Here is a 9,059-nt window from a genome sequence, read left to right on the forward strand (position 1 = left end):
GGGAGATCAGCTCGGTGCTTTGTGACCACCTAGAGGGGTGGGATAGGGAGGGTGGGAGGGAGGGAGACGCAAGAGGGAAGAGATATGGGAACATATGTATATGTATAACTGATTCACTTTGTTGTAAAGCAGAATCTAACACACCTTTGTAAAACAGTTATACTCCAATAAAGATGTTTAAAAAAAAGGAATAAGATAAATTTATGCCAGCTGATTTGGAGAGATTGTTGCAAGGTTTTGAAATATAATATGCAGAAAACTGCATAATGTGCCCCTTTTTTTGTTAAATAGACATTAACCCCGAAAAGCTTATATATGAATACACACACACACACACACAAGATTAGCTAGGTATGAAGAAAAATATAGAAATATACAAACTAGGTTGTTAGTATGGGTCACAAGAGGTGGGAAAGGGTTGATGCCATAGATGGAGTAGGGACTTTTGCGGGGTCCCCCACAAAAAAGGAAAGAAAGAAAGCGGCACTAAAATGGGGGGTTTAATGTGTGTCCCTGAAAACTGGAAAATGTATAGAAATTTGTGAGAATGATATAGTCGTAATCAGCGTTCTGACAAGAAACAGATGCTACACACAAATGCAGTAATGAGGGAGAATTAAATGAAGAGACTGTGTAGAAGGGTTTCGGTGTGGTGAAAAGAAATTGTAACACATTGGATAACTGTTGTGAAAATATTCACCCCTCACTCCCCCCGCCCCCGCCACCTTTGGGATGGAGTATACACACCTGTTCCTGTGAATCTAGGCCTGGCCATACATTTGCTTTTATCAGTGAGATATGAGCAGACATGAAGTACCTAGAGGGTTTCAACATGTTTGTGCGGTTTTGCTAGTCTTCTTGCACTCCTGTGATTGCCTTGAGAAGAGCTTGCCCCAGGTAGGTGCTGATCCTTCTGTTTGGGCTACACAGTAATTCACGTGGAGCAGATCTGAATGCAATTTGCATCCCAGAGCCAAGCCCACCCTAACTGCATCCTGAAGCAGAATAGCCCCAAACAGTCCATAGCACATGAGCAAGAAGAACAGGAGACTTAGGGCTTCCCTGGTGGCACAGTGGTTGAGAGTCCACCTGCCGATGCAGGGGACGTGGGTTTCTGCCCTGGTCCGGGAGGATCCCACATGCCGCGGAGCGGCTGGGTCCGTGGGCCATGGCTGCTGATCCTGCGCTTCCCTGGTGGCACAGTGGTTGAGAGTCCACCTGCCGATGCAGGGGACGTGGGTTTCTGCCCTGGTCCGGGAGGATCCCACATGCCGCGGAGCGGCTGGGTCCGTGAGCCATGGCTGCTGATCCTGCGCGTCCGGAGCCTGTGCTCCGCGACGGGAGAGGCCACAACAGTGAGAGGCCCGCATACCGCAAACAAACAAACAAACAAAAACAGGTGACTGTCATAAGTTTTGGGGGAGATTTCTTATACAGCATTATTGTAGCAATAGCTGACTAATACTGACACCAACGAGGGATTTTGAAATACCCTGAGGCTGTCAATAGTGAGGAACCATTACCTCCCCGCAAACATGAAGGGCAGGGAATGGTTACTGGAACACAGTGGCTATAGAAGAGAATCCCTGGATAGAATTTGTGGCCTTTGGTGGAGGAACTCAGCCACAGCCACCTTTAAATCTGGTTGAGATGGAGCCTTCCCATTGGCCAAACTCAACCAGAACCCAGAAGGCAAGGGAGCCATTTATGCAGTCCATAAAGGTCAGCCTCCTGGGCACAGAGTAGGGTGGAGGAGAGTCATTATAGAAGGACAGATGGAAGATATCCAGGAGATATGTGAACAACTCATTCCAAGTGAGGAACATGGAAAGAGATGCACAATCACATTAGTAATCAGAGAGATTTTAAATAGAACAAAAATGGGATTCTGGACTTCCCTGGTGGCACAGAGGTTAAGAATCTGCCTGCCAATGCAGGGGACACGGGTTTGAGCTCTGGTCTGGGAAGATTCCACATGCCGTGGAGCAACGAAGCCCGTGCGCCACAACTAGGGACTTCCCTGGTGGTGCAGTGGTTAAGAATCCGCCTGCCAATGCAGGGGACACGGGTTCGAGCCCTGGTCCGGGAAGATCCCACATGCCGCGGAGCAACTAAGCCCGTGCGCCACAGCTACTGAGCCTGCACTCTAGAGTCCGTGAACCACAACTACTGAGCCCACGAGCCACAACTACTGAAGCCCACGTGCCTAGAGCCCGGCTCCACAACAAGAGAAGCCACCACAATGAGAAGCCCGCGCACCGCAACGAAGAGTAGCCCCTGCTCGCCGCAACTAAAGAAAGCCCGCGCGCAGCAACGAAGACCCAACGCAGCCAAAAATAAATAAATAAATTTTTTAAAAAAATGGGATTCTATTTCAAAACTATTATACTGGTAATAGTAAAAAATAATGACAATATCAAGTGTTGAAGGGATATGGGGGAATGAGAATTCTCATATACTGCTTTTGACAGTGTACAACAAAGTTGGAGATGAAATTGGCAATGACCTATAAAATTTGACATACATACCCTACAAACAAGCAATTCCAATAAGGATGTTGACCACAGCTTTTTAAAAAGAATGTGCGTACGATTAGGACCTCTACTAAGCTGTATAACACCTTTGCCTGCATTAATAAAAGGTGCCCCCTTGTGGTGAAAGCAGTCTCACGTGTGCACAGTCTGGCAGGCACTTCAGAAGTGTATAAACTATTGGACTGTATGCAGCAGCCCCGTTTGCAGTCCCTGAAAATTGGAAACAACGTAAGCATCATCAGTAGGAAAATGCATACACACACGTATATACATTTCCTTTTGTCCCCTTTTAAAAATGTAGATAGTCATTTTAAATTTCAGAAAAGTTTCAAGAATAGTTCAAGTAACTCCCATGTCTCTTTATCCCATTTGCTATTTCTCTCTTTCCCTATCTATGTGTCTACCTGTAAAATATGTACAATGTGTATTTTCTGAATCATGTGCATCATTATGTACATATGTACATATACATATATAACACTATGTATATATAATTTTTTCAGAATTATTTGACAGTAAGTTCATTAAAATTATAAAGTATATCTAGAAAAAAACTACAACTAAGATAATATTTAATGGTTAAATATCAAATGCTTTCCTTCGAGGTCACAGACTAGACAGAATTATCCACTCTCACCATTTTTGTTCACAATGTCTTGGAGGTCTTAGCCAGCATAACTAGCCAATAAAAGGAAATAAAGGGTATTAAGATTGTAAATGAAATAAAAGCCATTATTTGAAGATCTGACTGTGGACATAGAAAATCCCAACGAATCTACAAACAATTAGAAATAATAAAGTTAGTAATATTGCTGAATACATGAATGATGTATAAAAATTAAAAACAGACAATAACAAGCATTGGTGAGAGTGTGGAGAAATGAGTCCTCATATATTGCTAGTAAAATGGTGCAGCGACTGTGGAAAACAGTCTGGCAGTTCCTCAGAAAGTTAAGCATAGAGTTACCATACAACCGAACAAGCAATTCCACTCCTAGGTATGTATGCAAGAGAGCTGAAAATATACATCCTCACAAAAACTTGTACATGAATATTTATAATAGCACTACTCATAATTGCTCAAAAGTGGAGACAACTCAAAAGTTCAGCAAGTGATGAATGAATAACCAAATAAGGTATATCCGTATAATGGAATATTATTCAACCATAAAAAAGAATGAAGGACTGATACATACTACAACATGGATGAACCTAGAAAACATAGGGCTTAAGTGAAGGAAGCTAGCACAAAAGACCACATATTGTATGATTCTATTCATATGAAATGTTCACAATAGGCAAATATATAGATGCAGAGAGTTAGTTGATTAGTGGTTGCTGCAGCTTAGGAGAGGGACTAATGCAGAGGCACAGGGATTCTTTCTGGGGTGATGGAAATATTCTAAAATTAGGTAGGGGTTATGGTTGTACAACTCTGTGAATACAGTAAAAACTACTCACTTGTATAGTAATTTAAAATAGTGATATTGGACTTCCCTGACGGTGCAGTGGTTAAGAATCCGCCTGCCAATGCAGGGGACACGGGTTCAAGTCCTGGTCCGGGAAGATCCCACATGCCGCGGAGCAACTAAGCTCGTGCGCCACAGCTACTGAGCCTGCGCTCTAGAGCCCGTGAGCCACAACTACTGAGCCCACGTGCCACAACTACCGAAGCCCATGCACCTAGAGCCCGTGCTCCGCAACAAGAGAAGCCACCGCAGTGAGAGGCCGGTGCACCACAGTGAAGAGTAGCCCCCGCTCGCCACAACTAGAGAAAGCACGCGTGCAGCAACGAAGACCCAACGCAGCAAAAATAAAATATAAAATGAATAAATAAATAAATCTTTAAATAAAATAAGTGATATTATAGAGTGTGGATTATATCTCAATAAAGCTGTTATAAAAAATCAACTGTATTCCTGTTTACTAACAATGAACTAGTGAGAACAGTATTTAACAAAAATAATGCCATTTATGATAGTGTTATAAATTATCCAATGCCTGAGAATGAAATATTTGCAATACTTCAACACTGGAAAATCCAAAATATGACTGAGCTAAATTAAATAAAATAAATGGAAGGCTATAAGATTTTAATGAATTGAAAGACTTAAAATTGTTACAACATATATTCTCCCCAAATTTATTTTTAGATTCAATGCAATTCTAATCAAAATCAAGCAGGCTTTAGAAGAAAATACAGGAGGATATCTTCATGATCTTGGGTTATTCTTAAACAGGATATAAAAATTATTAACCATAAGAAAAATTGATATGTGACTCTAAAATTTATATGAAAAGGCAAAGAATCTAGAATAGCCAAGTCACTATTGAAGAAGAAGTACAAAGCTGAATGACTTACAGTATGGGACATCAAGGCATATTGTTAAAAAAAAATAAAACATGTGGTATTAGTGCAAGGATAGACAGATAAACAAATGGAATACAATAAACAATCCAGAAAGAAATTCACATGTATATGGTCACCTGATTTATGACAAAGACACCATCTCAGTTCAGTAGGGGAAAGAATGGTCTTTTAAATAAATGTTATTGGGTCAATTAGATATCCACAATGAAAAAAATGAACATTGGCCCCTACCTCCCAGCATACATAAAAATGAATTCAGTATCGATTACAGACTTAAATTTGAAAGCTAAAACAAAGTTTTAGAGGAAAATAAAGGAGAATATCTTTATGACATTAGGTTTGGCAAAGATTTCTGAAACAGGACACAAAAAGGCATTAATTATAAGTCTGCCCACCCTTTAGATAATATTTATTAAGACACCCAATCACACAATTTTTCCCACTTTATGACAGCATCCAATCCAGAGCAAAGCTTCACTTCCTTAAACCCTCCTCAAATTACCCAACCAAAGCCCAAATATCTTACAAAGTCTTTTCTAACACCCGCTTACTGAGATACCCAGTGGTTCTCCAGGATTTATGTTCTCCTTTGCTGCAATGAATAACAAACCCAATTTTTTCAATTACAGATGTGTTCCTCGTGGTCTTTGGCTGGAGGTCATTAACATCAAGAATATATAAAGAACTGCCACCAGGCAATAAGAAGATAGATAAACCAAATTTTAAAAATGGGTGAAATTTTTGAATGGGCATTTTATAAAAGAGGATAGCAAAGTGGCCAGTAAACATATGAAGAAGTACTCAATATCATTAGTAATAATAGAGATGCAAAGTAAAAACACAATGAGATTTCACCACAGACCCATCAGCCTACACTTTAATAAATAAGAATGAAACTTGAAACACAACATAGATGAATCTCACAGACACACTGAGTACCTACGATATGATTTCATTTATGAGGAGTTCAAAAACGGGTAAAGTTTATCCATGGTGACAGAGGTCAGAAGAGTCTTTACACTACTGCCTGAAAGGGAGCATGAAAGCACCTTTTTGAATGCTGGAAATATTCTATACATTGATCTGGGTGGTGGTTACACTGATGTATACGTATGTAAAAGTTCATCTAGACCTATGCTTAAGATTTTTATCCTTTACTGGATGTAATTTATATCTCATTTCTTAAATATAACAAAAGAAAAAGAAAAGTAATGCATTTTTGGATTAAATAGTAGAGAAGCTGCAGAACATCAAATACAAAGAGAAGATCTTTAAAACAACCAAAGAAGAAAAACAAAATTAGACTGACAGCTGATTTATTAACAGTAAAAAATGGAAGCTAAAAGACCGTGGAATAATATTGTTTTCGACACTATGACTCAAATATTTCACATTTTAATATTTCTAATATAAGGGTGTTTATTACAATTAATCATAGCCTTATAAATTGTCGGCCAGGTGCAAAAAAAAGGGATAAGTATGTGGCTAAATCTAAACAAACAATAGGACACATATTTAATTTTAAAATAAAAAAAAAAACAACGAATGAAGCTAAAGTAATGACAGTATGAACAGTATTTACCCTGTGAGGTGATTATTTGTAATTAAAAGGTTCTAAATTCCTTGCATTCTTTAATTACTTTCTTCTACTAGTTAAGAAGTTATAGTCTCTATTTCCATACTTTTAGTGGTTGCTCTGAAAAGTTAACATGCATATTTAACAATATAGAAAGTTAACCAATACAAGGAAATTAGAACAATATAATTGACAAAAACTTAGACTCTGACAATACCAAGTACTAGTGAGGAAATGGGAACACATACATTGAAGGTAAGAGCGTAAATTAAGAAATATTTTGGAAAACAACTTGGCAGTGCCTTTAGATTAGGTTCCCTATAAGCTGACTTTGACCAAGGACTCATGTAAAAGTCATATATATCAAGAAGTGGGCCAAAAAATATACAGACAGAAGAGTGGGGAAGTGGACCTGGGGGGAAGTGAAGAGAGCCAAGCAATATTTTGTTATCAACCAAAGTCTCATAGAGGATCACTTTGGCACAATCCAATAGAGGAACTCTGGAGGCAATGTAGGTCACACCTCAGAGTTCTCCTAATCAGGAGCAAGAGAGCTGAGGTATTTATACCTATATATCCATCAATCATTAGCTATGGCTTAAGTTATGAGATACTGGCTCTTCATGCTTACAAAGGGGGTTCTGGTAGGCTGTAGGCAGTCCTGTGAGAAAGAGCCACAGATTCTGGCTATTGTGAGCAAAAGCACAGGGGAGCTGAGGTGCATGAAAATGGTCGGGAGTTCTAGAGGGGTAAAAACAGAGCATTAACAGCATCTGCTTCAATGGGCATTAGTTTTAATACTCGTAATACCATGAAAAATAAAATGACAGCTAGAGCCTGCCCCTCCAGCCCTTCTTACAGTTACTTGCACTAAGTGCTTAAATATACCTGCTTAAAATACCTGGAGTATATTCTTTTGTTTGCAGATATCTGTTTCTCTATCTGTGCCATTCCAAAGGAGTAGGCAGAAACATGGACCTCATCTAAGACGATGATGAAATAAGGTCATGTGAATGAGGCACATCTAACATTTCTTGGTACATATTAGGAACTCAATACACATAAGTCTTCATCACATTTTAAAATAAATTTATTTTATTTATTTATTTTTGGCTGTGTTGGGTCTTCGTTGCTGCGCGCGGGCTTCATCTAGTTGCGGCAAGTGGGGGCTACTCCTCGTTGCGGTGTGCGGGCTTCTCATTGCGGTGACCTCTCTTGTTGCGGAGCACGGGCTCTAGGCGCGCGGGCTTCAGTAGTTGTGGCTCACGGGCTCAGTAGTTGTGGTTCACGGGCTCTAGAGTGCAGGCTCAGTAGTTGTGGCGCACGGGCTTAGTTGCTCCGCGGCATGTGGGCTCTTCCCGGACCAGGGCTCGAACCCTTGTCCCCTGCATTGGCAGGCAGATCCTTAACCACTGTACTACCAGGGCAGTCCCCTTCATCACTTTTAATATTAGATATTAACATGTTTTATTTTAGGCAGAGTGGACAGGGCTGGCCCTGATGTTATGGCTGCCTTACACAGCAAGTTCTTTTCTCCTTATCTTTATGGCCTTGATTACATAAATTGTGTGGATATCGATTCATCAAATAATGGACTTAAATGAACCCTGGTGCTCTGAGGTCCCAGGATTTCCCAGGAGTGTCCTACTCAATGCACTTAGCTATCTAGTGACCTGTTAAAACTGGACGTTCAGGCAGAATATCCATTCAACTCATTTGGGAGATAACTGGATGGTTGAGGAGAGAAGGACTCTGGATGCAGCCAAGGTGATAGTCCCATTCAAGTATAGTACAGGAAAGAGCTGAGAATGGTGGGTATAGTCAAGATGTTACCCAACTTTGGCTTCCAAGATAGGCTGTCTCTGTGTGATTCCATGAAGGTAGAACAAACTGGAGCAGTGGAGCCATTGGGAGGATTATAGACAATCCTCCAAGTTGAAAGTCAATTTGAATGTTCATATCCTTTAACCCTATATTTTCTAAACGACCAGTCCAGAACCACTTTATTTTTAAAAATATTTATTTATTTATTTATTTGGCTGTGCCAGGTCTTAGTTGCGGCACGCGGGATCTTTAGTTGTGGCATGCGAACCCCTAGTTGCACCCTGCGTGATCTAGTTCCCTGACCAGGGATTGAACCTGGGCCACCTGCATTGGGAGCGTGGAGTCTTAACCACTGGACCACCAGGGAAGTCCCCAGAACCACTTTAGACTAAATCTTCTGCTTAAGATTTCTTGGTGGATATAACTGTGGGTTCCACATTTCTGGGTAGTTATATCTGAAGTTTTGTTTGATGTTCGATCCTTTTATTTCCTCTCAACGTATCATGGCAGGTATTCTTTCTTTTTTATTCAATATTCTACTTGGCAACTTTGCTAACTCATTACTTGAACATACTTGTATTTCCTCTTTTGGGAGGATGGGAACCCCTCATTGCTATAGACCTCCCTGGATTTTGAAAAGGTCTCAATTCAACTTCACCATTGTCTTCATCGCTAGAATGTCTTTTAACATCCAATATCTGAAATTTGATTGATAGGCTTTCGTATTACAAGTTAAATATTGCTCCTTATAGAG

The 9,059-nt window shown here is 40.2% G+C and overlaps 1 non-coding gene across 1 annotated transcript; it reads right to left on the reverse strand.

The window, feature by feature from the left end:
• Positions 1-8,599: 8,599 nt before the first annotated feature.
• Positions 8,600-8,672, reverse strand: TRNAW-CCA (transfer RNA tryptophan (anticodon CCA)). Its single transcript has one exon. It is a non-coding gene; the product is annotated as a tRNA-Trp (tRNA).
• Positions 8,673-9,059: the final 387 nt, after the last annotated feature.

This window comes from Physeter macrocephalus, chromosome 21, assembly GCF_002837175.3.
Source record: "Physeter macrocephalus isolate SW-GA chromosome 21, ASM283717v5, whole genome shotgun sequence".
In the NCBI taxonomy this organism is placed as follows: Eukaryota; Metazoa; Chordata; class Mammalia; order Artiodactyla; family Physeteridae; genus Physeter; species Physeter macrocephalus.